Below are 17,397 nucleotides of genomic sequence, written 5' to 3' on the forward strand. Positions count from 1 at the left end.
ACAGATATGCATATTAGCTATATCAACACTTCCAAAGATAAGCATATGAGCTGTATCAACACATTAACTGACAAGCATATGAGCTATATCAGTGGAGTCCATCCCCTATCTCCTCCCAAACAACATCCGGTTTAGAGGTCCATCCCCTATCTTCCCCTAAACCGTGCAGTACATCCCCTATCTCCTCCCACACACACAACGTATATACACATAGGTCATATACACAATCAATCAATACATAACGTTAATGTATTCTATCAACCGTCATACTCTATGACATGCCCAATTGATTAGTTTTAGTTTGCCTAATCATCATGCATTGTCTACAACAATCAAAACTACCCTCCACCGGTAGTCCAAGAAATTATTTTTAAACAGATAATAAAAGCTCCAACAGATAAAATATCAATGTTTTCAAAAGTGAGCGATTAACAAATCCAACTCCACAATTCTACTATATAATGAGAAAATTTCTTTATGTCCAACTCAATTCCATATAACCACAATTTTTCCAAATTAATTATACCAATTAATTTATACAACCAAATAGGGTTTTCTACTCCATTTCCCAATATTGACCCAATGGTCTATATATCAACAACCAACAACAATATCATTATTTTGAAACTCATAATACACATTTTTAGAATCAAAATAACAAAACCCTCTTTTAGCATTTTGAAACCCTAAGTCCCAAAATTACCCAACTTCAACACTTTATCAAAACAACCAAAAATCTATGTCAAAGACCATAAGAGTGAGTAGGAATCCCTACCTCAAATTCGGAGCTCAAGGAAAGAAGATGAAGAAACTCAACGTGCTCCAAAACTCAATATTCTCGAATCAAAACGTAGCCCTCGACGATCAACCCAACTCTTACAAAGGCCGAAGGGAAGGGAAGCACTCTAACTAGATCAAACCCTAGAGAGAATGGAGTTTCTAGAGAGAGGAGCTCTCAAAATATCTTTTTAGAAAGTAAGAGAGAGAGAGAGAGAGAATGTAAAAAGTGATTTTAAAATGCCCAGCTGCCAACTGATATACGACATTCCTGCTCGAGCGGAGAACACAACGCTCGAGCGTCAAGAACAAAAAACTAGGTACGCTCGAGCGCAAGAAGGCCGCTCGAGGGCCAAGACACAGGAATAAAGTACATCCGCTCGAGCGCGAAAACCAGTTCGCTCGAGGGTAGATTTGCCCCTCCCAGAACTTACACCAAAAAGTACTACCCGCTCCAGTGCCAGAGTACCCGCTCGAGCGTGAAAAACATGCTTGCAGAAGTTCTGCAAAGCACCAAAATACTGGGAGCGTGCAATTTCCGCTCGAGCGCAAGAAGACTCGCTCGAGTGGACCTCCTAAAAACTGGGCAACAAAGAATTGAAACCAAAGCCTAACCAACCTGTAACAACTCTGCCCAATACATCCTAAAACTCAATCAAGCGGAATTAAAGGATGACAACAAGGTATACAACCACCAACATCACGGAACCCAAGTCCGGAACGCAATAGAACAGTAAAGGGACAACCGAGATCGCTATAAGAAGAGATGGTAGAGAGAGGTGGTTGAGTGAAAGGCAAAGCAAGCACGAAAACGGAGAAAATGGTAGAGCATCCGGGATAATGAAAGAAATTTTTGGCTTATATTTATAGGAAAGTTTTAACAAAGGGGTTGAAGGAAATCTTTATAATTATTTAAACCCATAAATTTTTATTTATACTCAAAAATCTTTGTAATAATTTTTTAATTATCTTTAAATAGTATATTCTGATTTTTTTTTCTTTAATTTTGAGTCCATTTCGGGCTTATAATTATGGCTTATAAATATAAAGATCTCTGGCTTATAAATGAGTCAATTTATGGCTTATAATTTTGAGTCAATCTTTATTTATTTGGCTTACATTGTTAATATTTAGATTTAAAACGAATTAAATAACAGTTATTGCCTAACCGTCTTTAAAATGCTACGCAGATACAACTATATCAAAACTATTGATTAAATTCAATAAATTCAAAGGCTAAATTTATTTTTATTTTAGATTTTAAAAAATTAAAAAGAATATTTATGAACCTCCTCCTTAGTTACAAATTTATCCAAAATTACGTGAACAACAATTTAAATATCGGTTGGCTAAATTTGTTAATTTGAATTAAAAAAAATAAGATACGTTGCTTAAGATTTTTTAAATCTTGCTCAATTTCATGGCTAAATTTATTGATTTTAAGTTTTAAAAAAATAAATAGATAGTCAATTGTAATACATTACATAATCACAATCATACCAATTCAGTTGGCTATTAAAATCTTTTAAAAAAAAATTTAAAGCATCTATACATTGATTTTGATTTTTGAATTTAAAAAAATTCAAAATTCCCATTAGGGAACAAAATTTGTTAGTTGGATCCATAAAAACTAAAGAATTTTATGAACTTTTGTAAAATCGGAAAAGTTATAAAATTATTTTTTTGTTTAAACTCTTACTTTTTCATAATTTTCATTTACGCGGACAAAATGAGAAAAAACTATCATTTTTTTAATTCTATTTTATCCCGTGCATAGCACGTGTCACATGCCAGTATATATTATATAAGGAAAAACGGTGTTTTTAATGATAAGGCTTGTTGAAGATGGAAAGGAAAGGCTAGAGATTTATCAATGGTTCAACCAAATCAAAGAGAAGAGATGGTAGAGAGAGGTGGTTGAGTGAAAGGCAAAGCAAGCATGAAAATGGATAAAATGGTAGAGCATCCGGGATAATGAAAGAATTTTTTAGCTTATATTTATAGGAAATTTTCAACAAAGGGGTTGAAGGAAATCTTTATAATTATTTATACCCATAAATCTTTATTTATACTCACAAATCTTTGTAATTATTTTTTAATTATCTTTAAATAGTATATTCTGATTTTTTTTTTTCTTTAATTTTGAGTCCATTTCGGGCTTATAATTATGGCTTATAATTATAAAGATCTCTGGCTTATAAATGAGTCAATTTATGGCTTATAATTTTGAGTCAATCTTTATTTATTTGGCTTACATTGTTAATATTTAGATTTAAAACGAATTAAATATGTAACGCCCTCAAAATAATAACATTAAACCCATCAAATAGGACATGCATTTACATTTAAACTAACCGCATTCCTTTATTCATTCGAATTCCATTACATAAGTATTACATGTTAACATCAAAACAAAATGCCCTACGGGCTTACAGCTTTCCAAGTTAACACTTGGTTTCAACAAAAGAGTACTAACTCGTTTACACATTAAGCCCTTGGCTTGAAGTTACATGTAATACATCAAAAGTAAAACAACTACACTATGTCCGCCTCTAGCCTCCCAAGCTATGTCCTTGGAGGTGGCATGCTTCCTGCACCTGAAAATGATATTCCCATATAGGGTGAGCCACAGCCCAGTAGAAATACACTAAACCAACCATGGATAATGACTAAAACATTAGCAATTGATAGTTGGTCAACACTGATACAATCACATAAATTACATATTTATGTCAACGACTTACAAGTCCCAATTACTTTTCATTTTCCCTTTTTCAACAGATAAGCTTGCTAGCTCTATCATCATTTCCACAGATATGTATAAAAACTATATCTCACATTCAGATAAGCATAAAAGCTATATCCACATTCTCAACAGATATGTATATCAACAATATCCACAGATAAGCATACAAGCTGTATCCACACTCTACAACAGATATGTATATCAACAATATCCACAGATAAGCATACAAGCTGTATCCACACTTCACAAAGATAAGCATATGAGCTCTATCTTCACTTCTCTAGACAAGCATATGAGCTCTGTCTACGGAGTTCATCCTCTATCTCCTCCCAATACCTATCCGGTTTAGAGGTACATCCCCTATCTTCCCATAAACCGCGGAGTACATCCCCTATCTCCTCCTCTACACATAACGTATATAAACACATTGGTTCTATATACAATCACACAATACACACAATTAATGTATTCTATCAACCGTCAAGTTCCATGACACATTCCATTGATTAGTTTCCGTTTACCTAATCATCATGCATTGTCTACAACAATCTCGACTATCCTCCACCGATAGCCCAAAGCAGTTATTTCTAAAACAGAAAATAAATGCACAAATGGATATTCAATCAACATTTTATTTCCTCATTTCTCACCAATTAATTATCTCAATTAATTAAACAATGTAATTAGGCCATTTTCCATAATTACTATTTCAACCCTTAGGTCCCATTTTCATCAATGATTCAACAATCATTCCATTTTCTATGCCAAACATGCATCTAGGTTTATTATGAATAAAACCCCAACTTTTGTAAAATTACACAAAAGTCCCAATCTTTCACAAAATTACCAAACCAAGCCCAACATCTCAAAATACCAAAATTTAAAGACAAAACCCATAGAGAGGAGTAGGTTATCCCTACCTCAAATTCGGAGCTCCAAGGGAGAAGAAGACAAAACTCAACGTGCTCCAAAACCCGAGATTTTCAGATTAAAATGAAGCCCTCGACGATCAACAACTTTTTTGTAAAGGCCAAAGGTGAGCAAATCACTCCTACTATATCAAAACCTAGAGAGAAGGTAGAGTCTAGAGTGAGAGGCTCAACAATGGTGATTTTGGAAAAGTAAGAGAGAGAAGAGAAAGTGAAAAAGTGATTTAAAGAGTCACAAATTCGGAACTTTAACCCAGGTCTCCGCTCGAGCGTAAAACACCCCGCTCGAGCGGCCACTCACAGACTTACGCTCGAGCGGCCAACCTCCCGCACGAGCGCAGAATGCACTCGCTCAGCACTTTTGCAGAAACAGACATACGCTCGAGCTGCCAAACCTACGCTCGAGCGTACAACACTGCACAACAAATACTGGATGGGTGTATTCCCCGCTCGAGCGCCAACACCTCCGCTCGAGCGTACAGGTCAAAATCTGGGCAACTAGTTTTGGCTTCTAAACTCAACCAACCTGAAACAAAACCGCCCAACACATCCTATAACTCAAATATGTAGTAAAAAAAAGATGTAAACAAGATAATAATCAACCACCAACATCCACGGACACATGTTCGGATCACTATACAACAAGGGTAAACCCGGGATCGCTATAAAATAACAGTTATTGCCTAACCTTGTTTAAAATGCTACGCAGATACAACTATATCAAAACTATTGATTAAATTCAATAAATTCAAAAGCTAAATTTATTTTTATTTTTGATTTTAAAAAATTAAAAAGAATATTTATGAACCTCCTCCTTAGTTACAAATTTATCCAAAATTATATGAACAACAATTTAAATATCGGTTGGCTAAATTTGTTAATTTGAATTATAAAAATAAGATACGTTGCTTAAGATTTTTTAAATCTTGCACAATTTCATGGCTAAATTTGTTGATTTTGAGTTTTAAAAAAATAAATAGATAGTCAATTGTAATACATTACATAATCACAATCATATCAATTCAGTTGGCTATTAAAATCTTTAAAAAAAAATTAAAGCATCTATATATTGATTTTGATTTTAAAAAAATTCAAAATTCCTATTAGGGAACAAAATTTGTTACTTGGATCCATAAAAAGTAAAGAATTTTATGAACTTTGTAAAATCAGGAAAGTTATAAAATTATTTTTTTGTTTAAACTCTTACTTTTTCATAATTTTCATTTACGGGGACAAAATGAGAAAAAACTATCATTTTTTAAATTCTATTTTATCCCGTGCATAGCACGTGTCACATGCCAGTATATATTATATAAGGAAAAATGGTGTTTCTAATGACAAAGGCTTATAGCTATCCCGGTTCTTCCTCCTTGGGTTGCTGTATCCAGAGTTGGGTCCGTGGATGTTAGTTATGATTTATATCTTGTTTCTGTCCTTCAATACTATGTACTTGAGTTATAGAATGTTTTTGGCAGGTTTGTAACAGGTTTGGTAAGTTTTGAAACAAATGGTTGCTGCCCAGATTTTGGTGTCTTCGTTCGAGCCAAGACTTTGTCGCTCGAGCGAGCTCTTTGTTGTAGATCCTTCGCTCGAGCCAGGTTTCCTTCGCTCAAGCGAGAGTCGAGTCTTGTATCTGGTGGCTCGAGCGAGAGCTCCTTCGCTCGAGCTTGCGTCTACGTCTAGTGCTGGACCTGAAGGGTGTAGTTTTTCGCTCGAACGAGCTTTCCTTCGCTCGAGCGAGCGAGGCCTATGTTTTGGGTTTCTTCGCTCGAGCGAGCATTCTGTCGCTCGAGCATGCTTCTGGGTTGCAGACCTGAAGCATCACATTGTTGGCTCGAGCGAGACTTTCTACGCTCGAGCGAGGATTCTTTGTGTCTGGTCGCTCGAGCGACCACTCCTTAGCTCGAGCGAGCCTGTGTTATATCAGATCGTAGCAGCGGTTTAAACATCACTTTTTCATCCTCTTTTGTTTTCAAAACCCTAGGTACGTTAACTCTCTCTCTCTCTACATACCTTCTCCCTTAGGTTTTATCTATTTTTAGGGTGTTTCTTGTCACGACCAAACCCGCCCCTATGGGTTTAGCACCGTAACCGGCCAGTAATCCGAGATTACTAAAGGCCTACTTAACAGTAATACAGTAATACAGAGTACAGGGGCTGGCGAAAGCCAATACAATAAATAAACAATGTCCAATGAGCCGTGAGTCTGTATGCAAAAAGATTTTTCATACGTATATACAATCAGTGCAAAACAGTATGTACAACATTTACAGTCGATCAGAACAGGGACTTAATCCCTATTGGAACAGTACAGTGCAGTGCTATCAATCTATACAGTTATTACAAACAGATACAGAGACAGACGGGGAAATGAAAACGCCCCTAAGCCATAGCTTGGCAGGCTCAGAACCTCGCAGTGAGGCACAGTAGTTAGCTTGACAAAAAGGGGAGTCTAACCCACGCTCCTAACTCCGGTCTGGTGCCTGAACACCTACATATATATATAAACAGTGAGCTAAAGCCCAGTGAATAACACAATGCGTAAAGAGGTTTAGAATGAATGTCCTTACAGTAAAGAAAATAGTTCATTGATTCAGTATATCAGTCATTCAGTCATAACAGTCATATGTGGTACATCCATTAGCATAACAGTACAGTAAACAGTAGGTCCTAAAAGACCGAACAGTCAATGACGGCCATCATATCAGTAAACAGTAGTGGTTCCAACATGGGAACCGACAGAGATCTCTGTAACAGTAGCAGTAATAGTAAACTGTAGTTGCTATGGATGCCACAATACAGTTCAGAATAGAGGACATATATTCAATCAGTAAACAGTATCAGTTCAGAAACAGTTCAGTTTAAACAGTCACATTTGAACATATCTTAACACAATTGTTACTCACTGAGTTCTGAGCTATAAGCAGCTAGAGCGCATCTCCGAAAGCCAACCCTATACAGTGACAGAACGAACACACACTAAGTTCACATTCGAGAAACAAAGACTTAGTCCCTACTTAGACTCGGTGTGGTTCTACATCTATATCCTCATTAAGATGTCTTAAACTAGGCCTAAGAATACCTAGGATAGGATGAGGATGCAAAGATGCACTTTAAAAGCATTTTCAGAAAACAGGGGTCTCGCTCGAGCGTGGCTTCTCTCGCTCGAGCGAGCTTGACAAAACAGTGGGGTCGCTCGAGCGTGGACTTCCTCGCTCGAGCGGTCTGTAAAAATGCAAAAAGTGCTGGATGTTGAAAATCCCCGCTCGATGCTCGCTCGACGCTCGCTCAAGTGTAAGACACAGTCCTCGCTCGAGCGTAGGTTCTCATGCTCGAGCGTGCGTCTACGTGCACCAAGAATCAGAGAGTTTGCAATTTACGCTCGAGCCACCATTCCTTCGCTTGAGCGGAGATCAGAATAAACGATGGTCGCTCGAGCGTGGAATCCTTCGCTCGAGCGAAGAAGCCAAATTCTGGAATTTCCAGATTTGCCTCCCAAGCTCAAACCAAGTGTTCAGCAGCTCAAAACTCGACCTCTTGGGCCCAATTTCTGGAAAATATATCTAAACTCTAAGTAGAACAAGTTTCAAAGCTCAATTTGTGAAATCAAGGCCCAAGGGTGAGTCAATTAAATCCAATTTCAAGCCAAAACTCAAGAACATGGTGAATGTGTAACATGCAAGAGTTTAAACCAATTCAAAGCTTCCAACACTTGCTCTAATGAGCCAATTCCTTCAAAAACATGGTGAATTCATGGTCCAATGTAAAAATATGAACATGCATGTATAATTTCATGAAGAACAACTTCAAAACTTCAAAATAAAAGCATGTATGCATGAACTAGGCTCCAATTCAACATATATGGACCAATTCTAGACTCAAATCTCAAACTTCCATGAACCATGCAAGACAACACACAAATACATCAAAAGGGGGGTTGAAATCCTTACCTAGATCTTCAATTACAAGTGTAGAAGTTCAATTAGGCAAATCTCCTACAATTTCTTCAAGTCTTTCAAGCCAATTCTCTAGATAAACAACTCAATCCTCTCACTCTCTCTTCTTGGTCGGTTGAGGCTTAAGAATGGCTGAACAAAATGTTTTGTTTGAGTGTACTAAGGCTCACCTATGTCTAGGTAGTGGGTCACTAGGGTGGCAAAATGGTAATTAAAGCCAACTATGCAATTTAGCTTAATCTAATCTAATTTAATCATACCAAATCAATTTTCAATTAATTTTACCATAAAATTACATAAATTCTAATGATCATAAAACATCGATCAATTTCAGATTCGGCCGCCGATAATGCCTTCAATTTGCATTTTAAACATAAAACTAGAATAGATATTTAAACAGTCAAACAGATAAAAATGCAATTTAACAAACATATTCAACCAGTCAGTTCAGTATTTTAATCGATTCAATTTCTAATCATGTTCAGTCTCAGTTTAGCAGTAATCAGTAGAGTTATCAGTAAACAGTGACGAGGGTTATTACAGTCTCCCCTCCTTAAAAAGAGTTTAGTCCTCTAAACTCAAGTTATCTTCATTCTGGAAGAAAATAGGGTTCCGTGGAAACAGTTTGGGATATCTTTTAGCCATGTCATCTTCCCTCTCCCAAGTGGCATACACGCCACCATGGTTTTGCCAGTCAACTTTCACTAACGGGATCTCTTTGTTTCTCAACTTCTTGATCTATCTGTTCACAATCTAAATAGGCCATTCCTCATAAGTGTAGTCATCACTCAGCACTACACGAGTAGGCTCTATCACATGGAAAGGATCCTGGAGGTAGTCCCTTAACATAGAAACATGGAACACATTATGCATATGCTCCATTTCAGGAGGAAGCGCAACTTGATATGCCACCAGATTGATTTTCTTAATAATCTCATACGGTTCGACGTATCTCGGCGCCAGCTTGCCCTTGACTCCAAAACGAGTCTGGCCTTTCATCGGTGTCACTTTCACAAAAACGTGATCACCCACTTCATATTCTCTGTCTCGCCTTCGGACATCTGCATAACTTTTCTGTCGGCTCTATGCAGTTTTCAGTCTCTGTTGTATCAGTTTTACTTTCTCAGTCGTTTCATAAACAATCTCGGGCTCAAGCGAAGAACCATCTCCAACTTCCGCCCAGCAAATCGGAGATCTATATTTTCTGCCATACAATGCCTCGAAAGGCGCCATACCAATACTCGAATGATAACTGTTGTTGTAGGCGAATTCAGTTAAAGGCAAGTGGCTTTCCCAGTTTCCCTGAAAATCAAGCACACACATTCTCAGCAAATCCTTCAGAGTCTGGATGGTCCTTTCTGACTGGCCATCTGTCTAAGGATGGTAGGCACTACTCAGTCTCAGTTCAGTACCCAATGCAGTCTGTAGGCTTTGCCAAAATCTCGATGTAAACTTCAAGTCCCTATCAGAAACAATGGACACAGGCACTCCATGCAGTCTAACAATTTCATCAATGTAGAGTATAGCCAATTTGTCCGCATTATAAATTGTTTTGACAGGTAAGAAGTGAGCAGATTTAGTCAGTCTATCAACTATAACCCAAATTGAATCCATACCTTTACTGGAGCGAGGCAATCCCACAATAAAATCTGTAACGCCCTCAAAATAACAACATTAAACCCATCAATATAGACATGCATTGATATATAAAAGCTCCACATTCTCCTATTCATCAGAGTTCCATTATCAAAAGTATTACATGTTAACAACAAAAGCAAATGCCCTATAGGCTTACAACTTTCCAAGTTAACACTTGGTTACAACAAAAGAGTACTAACTCCTTTACACATTAAGCCCTTGGCTTGAATATACATGTAATACATCAAAGAAATAAAACAACAAAAGTCCGCCTGCCTCTAGCCTCCCAAGCTACGTCCTTGGAGGTGGCATGCTACCTGTACCTGAAAATGATATTCCCATATAGGGTGAGCCACAGCCCAATAGAAATATAGTAAACCAAATATGAACAATGACTAAAAAATTAGCAATTGATAGATGGCCAACACTGATACTTTCCCTTGTCACACTTTACAGTTTCATGACATACAAGTCCATATTACAATTCATTTTCCAATTCTTTTCAATTCTCAATTTATAACCATGGCTCAGAACCTGGCCAAACAATTCATATGAGACAGTAACTCATATTAAACACTTTCCCATTTCATAATAGATAAGCATACTAGCTATATCACACACCAACAGATAAGCATATAAGCTATATCATCACTTCCACAGATATGCATATGAGCACTATCACACTTCCAATGACAAGCATATGAGCTCTGTCAACACATTAATAGATAAGCATATGAGCTCTATCTATGGAGTCCATCCCCTATCTCCTCCCAACACATCCGGTTTAGAGGTCCATCCCCTATCTTCCCCTAAACCGTGGAGTACATCCCCTATCTCCTCCAACACAACACAATGCATATAAACAATAATTATACACATCATCACACAACACATAAATTTAATGTATTCTCTCAACCGTCATACTCAATGACACATTCCAGTGATTAGTTTCAGTTTGCCTAATCATCATGCATTGTCTACAACAATCAAGACTATCCTCTACCGATAGCCCAAAGCAGTTATTTCTATACAGAAAATAAATGCAACAATGGATTTATAATTCAACATTCCAACTAGGTGAGCGATAAGTAATCCAACTACACCCTTTAATCTCATATCTTTCCAAATCAATTCCTCATTTCTCATAATTAATTATGTAAATTAATTAACCAATGTAATTAGGGCATTTTCCATAATTAACATTACAACCCTTAGGTTCCATTTTCATTAATGTTTCAACATTAATTCCACTTTCCCATGCCAAACATGCATTTTGGTTTTATATAAATAAAAACCCCAACTTTTGTAAAATTACACAAAGGCCCCAAACTTTCACGAAATTACCAAACCAACCCCAACATCTCAAAATACTAAAATTTAAAGACAAAGCTCATAGTAAGGAGTAGGTTATTCCTACCTCGAAGTTAGAGCTCGGATGGAGAAGAAGCCAAAACCAAAATGCTCCAAAGACCAAGATTCTCGGATCAAAACGACGCCCTCAACGATCCACACAACTTTTACAAAGGCCGAAGAGAAGGAGGACACTCTAACTAGATCAAACCCTAGAGAGAAGGGAGTTTCTAGAGAGAGAGGCTCTCAAAAATGGGTTTTAGAAAAAGTAGGAGAGAGAAAGAAAAGCAAAAAGTGATTTAAAATCACCCAGCGGATAACTCATATACGTATGACTCGCTCGAGCGGAGAACACAACGCTCGAGCGCCAAGAACAAAAATTTGGACACGCTCGAGCGCAATAAGGCTCGCTCAAGCTCCAAGACACAGGAATAAAGTACACCCGCTCAAGCGAGAAAACCAGTCCGCTCGAGCGCAAATCTCCCTCTCCCAGAACCCTCACCAAGACAGTACTACCCGCTCGAGCGCCAACAATAACGCTTGAGCGCCACCCGCTCGAGCGCAGAAAAACCCGCTCGAGCATAGAAAACACCTCTGCAGAAGTTTTGCAGGGACACGAAATACTGGGAGTGTGCAATCTCCGCTCAAGCGCCAGAACACCCGCTCGAGCGCTAAACTAGAAACCAAACTCCACTCGAGCGCAGAATGACCCGCTCGAGCGTAACACCAAAAACCTGGGCAGCAAAGATATAGACCAAGGCTCAACCCACCTGTTTAACACAAGCCCATAAACATGCCAAAACTCAAACAACGGATTTAAAGGATAGCAACAAGATAGATACGACTACCAATTCCACGGAATTGAGTCCGGGATACAACAGAACAGTAAAGGGACAACCGGGATCGCTATAAAATCCATGGTGATATGTTCCCATTTCCACTCCGGTATAGGTAAGGGCTGCAGTAAGCCTGCGGGTCGTTGATGTTCGGCTTTGAATTGTTGGCAATGAAGACATTTCGATACAAAATCAGTAATTTCTTTCTTCATTCCCGGCCACCAAAAATGCAGTTTCAAATCTTGGTACATTTTTGTATTCCCTATATGGATAGACAGTTTCGAATTGTGGCTCTCTTGCAGAACTCTTCTTTTCAATTCAATATCATTTGGTACACACAGTCTTCCCTGAAATTTCGGTACATTATTTTCAAATTTGAAACCTGGTCTCGGTTTAGTTTCCCATTCTTTGATGATCTTTTTCAAGAAGTCATCATGTTGCTGTTTCTCTTTAATTTCTTCAATCAGTGCCGGTTGAGTAGAAATAGTAGCTATTGTTCCACCTTGTTCTCCCAAAACAATTTCAATTTTAGATTTTTCAAGGTCACAAAGCAACTCTTTCTGTCTGGTGAGAAAACAGGCTAAGTTCCCGATCGATTTTCGACTCAATGCATCGGCAACGGTGTTGGCTTTCCCCGGATGGTACAAAATCTGTAGGTCATAATCTTTAATTAGTTCTAGCTAGGGGTGAGCAGCGGATATACCGATCCGCCAAAACCGACCGAACCAAACCGATCCGCCGCATTTTGGACGGATGCGTGATGACGAGCGGACGGTTGCGGATTGATTTTCTCAAATCCGCCAATTTGGCGGACGGATGGCGGATTTGAGATTTTTTGGCCGCAACTGAACCGGCAAACCGCCAAATCACGAGCACCCCTAGTAATTTATAAGACTTTGTATTTTCAATTTGTTTAAATATTATGTTTGTGTTTTCAATTAAAAAATAGTTTAAATATTCTGTTGAAAGAAAGTTTTCAACTTGAATATATTTTTTGAATTGAAAAAAATAAACGTATTATTCATCTATATTTTTTAGTTTTTAAATCTAACTCTAAAAATAATAAATAGAAAATATGATATATGCTGGTTGGTTTTTGTTTTCAAAAACATATGTAGATGTAACAATACAGAGACATTCAATCTTTACTACTGCTCTGTTCATGGTTTTGGTGGTTTGAATTGTTATTATATTTTAAGAATCACAGATTGTAATACTTTATGGGGATGAATCATGCTGTGATTGTAATATGTGGATGAGGCATGCAGTGGTCGTGATATTCTAAAGTTTCAAACTTTTTTTCTTTAGATAAGGTATACAGTGATTGTAATATTTTTTTAAGTCATTGACTGTAATACTTTCTTTTTCTTTTTTTTCTTTTTTTTGTTTGAGGAAGTGCACAAGTTGAATTATGTTGAAAATTTATAAAATTTTAAACCACCAAACCGATTCGCATCCATCCGCCAAACCGCCAATCCGCTCAATCCACATCCGCCGGATTGCGCGGACGGATGCGGATTGATTTTCTTCAATCCGCCAATCTGGCAGACGGATGGCGGATTGAAGGTTTCGTGGCCGCAACCGACCCGCGCCCACCCTTAGTTCTAGCCATCTCCCCTGTCTCATGTTCAGTTCTTTCTATGTGAAGAAATATTTCAAACTTTTGTTGTCGGTATATACTTCACATGTTGCCCCATAAAGGTAGTGATGCCAGATTTTTAAGGCAAATACCACTACAGCAAGTTCCAAGTCATGGGTCGAGTAATTCTTTTCATGCGGTCTCAGTTGTCGGGAGGCATAAGCAATAACTCTCATATTCTACATTAAAACGCATCCCAAACCCTTATGAGAAGCATCACTAAAAATGGTAAAACCATCTGTACCTGAAGGTAAGGTAAGAACAGGTGCAGTCACTAGTTGAGTTTTCAACTCTTGGAAAGCTAATTCTCTTTGGTCAGTCCAGTCAAATGATATCCCCTTCTGAGTTAACTGAGTCAACGGTAAGGCAATGTTGGAGAAATCTTTGACAAATCTTCTGTAATATCCAGCTAATCCCAAAAAGCTTCGGACTTCTGTAACATTTGTTGGTCTAGGCCAATTTACCACTGCTTCAACTTTCTGTGGATCAACTGAAATTCCATCCTTACTAATAACATGTCCCAAAAACATAACATGATCAAGCCAAAATTCACATTTAGACAGTTTAGCAAAAAGTTTCTGTTCTCTTAGGATCTGTAGGGCAAGTCTCAGATGATGTTCATGTTCCTTTCTACTTTTGGAATAAATCAGGATGTCATCTATGAATACAACAATAAAGTCATCGAGGAATGGTTTAAAGATTCTATTCATGAGGTCCATAAATGCAGCAGGTGCATTGGTAACTCCAAAAGGCATAACTAAAAATTCGTAATGTCCATACCTCGTTCGAAAAACAGTTTTATCAATGTCCTCTGGTTTAACTTTAAGCTGATGATATCCGGATCTGAGATCAATCTTAGAGAAAACTTGAGCACCCTGTAACTGATCAAATAAGTAATCAATACGCGGCAATGGATATTTATTTTTCACAGTTACCTTGTTCAGTTCACGGTAATCGATACAGAGTCTCAGTGAGCCGTCTTTCTTTTTCACAAACAAGATAGGTGCGCCCCACGGTGAAGTACTAGGCCTGATGAACTTTTTGTCTAACAGTTCTTGCAGTTGCACTTTCAATTCTTTCAGTTCAGTTGGAGCCATTCTGTAAGGAGCTTTAGATACTGGCTGTGTACCCGGAATCACATCAACGGTGAGCTCAATCTCCCTGTCAATCAAATCCCCTAGCAGATCATCTGGAAAAACATCTGGGAATTCTCTGACTATAGGAATACAGTTCACATCAGTTTTATCATCAATAGGTACAGTCAATATAGAACACAGATATTCCTTACACCCTTTCTTAATCAGTTTAAAGGCTTTCATGGAGGAAATCAGATATGGAGGAGGTACTACTCCAACCCCATTAAACACAAATACAGGTAAACTCGGTGCACGGAAAACTACTTATTTCGTTACATAGTCTATGGTAGCATGATATTTCGTTAACCAGTCCATCCCCAATATAACATCAAAATGATCTATGTTCAGAGGCAGTAAGTCAATATACAGATGCATATCCCCAACAATAATTTCACATGCAGGGTACATATAAGCACAAGTTACAGATCCCCCAATAGGTGAAGATACAACTAACAGATAATTCATGGGTTCTAATGGTCTATTCAGCTTTCGCGAAAAAGTATGCGATACATATGAATGTGTAGACCTCGAATCAATCAGAACATATGCATTTTGAGTACAAATAGAGAGAATACCTGACACAACAATCTCGTTATTCTGCACATCTCCCGGTACTAGTGCGAACACTCAGCCTTGCCTCATAGGCTCTTTCCCGGTAGCTTTGGGGTTAGGCTTTAGTGTAGTAGTCGATGTTGCTGCGCTAGGTGCAGCTTTACTATTGGCCTGCGGAGCAGAGGGGCAGTCTTTAACCATGTGGCCCAGCTTGCCACACCTGTAACAAGCTCTAGATATTTTGTAACAAACTCCCTTATGGTTCTTACCACATTTAGAACAGGGCGGTATTGAACGGTTCCCTTGACTAGAAGTAGTCGTTGACCTCGTATTTTGCTTTTTGTTCAACGGGTTGTTCTTGCCTTTCTTAAACTTAAAACCCTGCCTCTTACCACGCCATTTAGATGCTGGTGTTTCAGTCTGTTTCAGTGCCTCATTGTTCAACTCAGCCATTAATGCTTGGTCAAGAACATTCACGTAGTTCGGTAGCTTTAAAACATTTATTCTATCCAGTATTGCAACATTAAGGCCGCCTTCAAACTTTCTGGCCTTCTTGTCGTTAGTGTCCACCATGTGTTGTGCATATCTAGTAAGTTCAGTAAATTTTGTCTCATATTCTGCCACCGACACAGTACACTGTCTCAGCTGTTCAAACTCAGTCACTTTTCTGTCCCTGACACACTGAGGGAAATATTTTTTGAAGAAGGACTCCTTGAATTGAGCCCAAGTCATAATAGTGTTGACATCACGGATAAGCATCCACCACCTTCTAGCTTCCTCTTGCAAGGTAAAGGTGGCCAGTAGCACTTTGTGTGCTTCAGAACATGGAAAAACTTCAAACAATTTTTCTGTCTCAAGGACCCAAGCGTCAGCCTTTAGCGGTTCGAGGCCTCCCTGAAAGGATGGCGGTTTCATTTTGCTAAACTTCTGGGTGAGAGCAATTATATCCCCATCATTAACATTCGGTTCCGACTGTACCGGAGGAGGAGGTGGGGGCAGTGGGTTCTATTGCTGCTGTTGCCTTAAGGCTTCAGTTAGCAGTTCTACAGTTCTTTCCAGTCTTGCCATTCTAGCTTCGGATGATTCTGTTTCATATGTATTATCCATTTCACTATATATGCAACATGGTAATAATAAACATAGGGAGTTGAATACTTTAAACATTTAAACATTTTAACACATATTCATGTCAAGTCCACACACACTTTTCATGCTCATGTCATGCCCTAATTGCTTTTCTAGGACACCCTATAGCTCATTTAGACACGTGTGTGCGGTATAACTCGTGGTTAAGTATTGCTCTGATACCACTCTGTCACGACCCAAACCCGCCCCTATGGGTTTAGCATCGTAACCAACCAGTAATCTGAGATTACCGAAGGCCTGCTTAATAGTAATACAATAATACATAGTACAGGGGCTGGCTGAAGCCAATACAGTAAATAAACAATGTCCAATGAGCTGTGAGTTTGTATGCAAAAAGATTTTTCATGCGTATATACAACCAGTGCAAAACAGTATGTACAACATTTACAGTTGATCAGAACAGGGACTTAACCCCTATTGAAACAGTACAGTGCAGTGCTATCAGTCTATACAGTTATTACAAACAGATACAGAGACAGACGGGGAAATTAAAACGCCCCTAAGCCATAGCTTGGCAGGCTCGGAACCTAGCAGTGAGGCACAGTAGTTGGCTTGACAAAAAGGGGAGTCTAACCCACGCTCCTAGCTCCGGTCTGGTGCCTGAACACCTACATATATATATAAACAGTGAGCTAAAGCCCAGTGAATAACACAATGCGTAAAGAGGTTAAGAATGAATGTCCTTACAGTAA

Source organism: Camellia sinensis, chromosome 5 (assembly GCF_055761805.1).
Source record: "Camellia sinensis isolate YWXY chromosome 5, ASM5576180v1, whole genome shotgun sequence".
Classification (NCBI taxonomy): domain Eukaryota; kingdom Viridiplantae; phylum Streptophyta; class Magnoliopsida; order Ericales; family Theaceae; genus Camellia; species Camellia sinensis.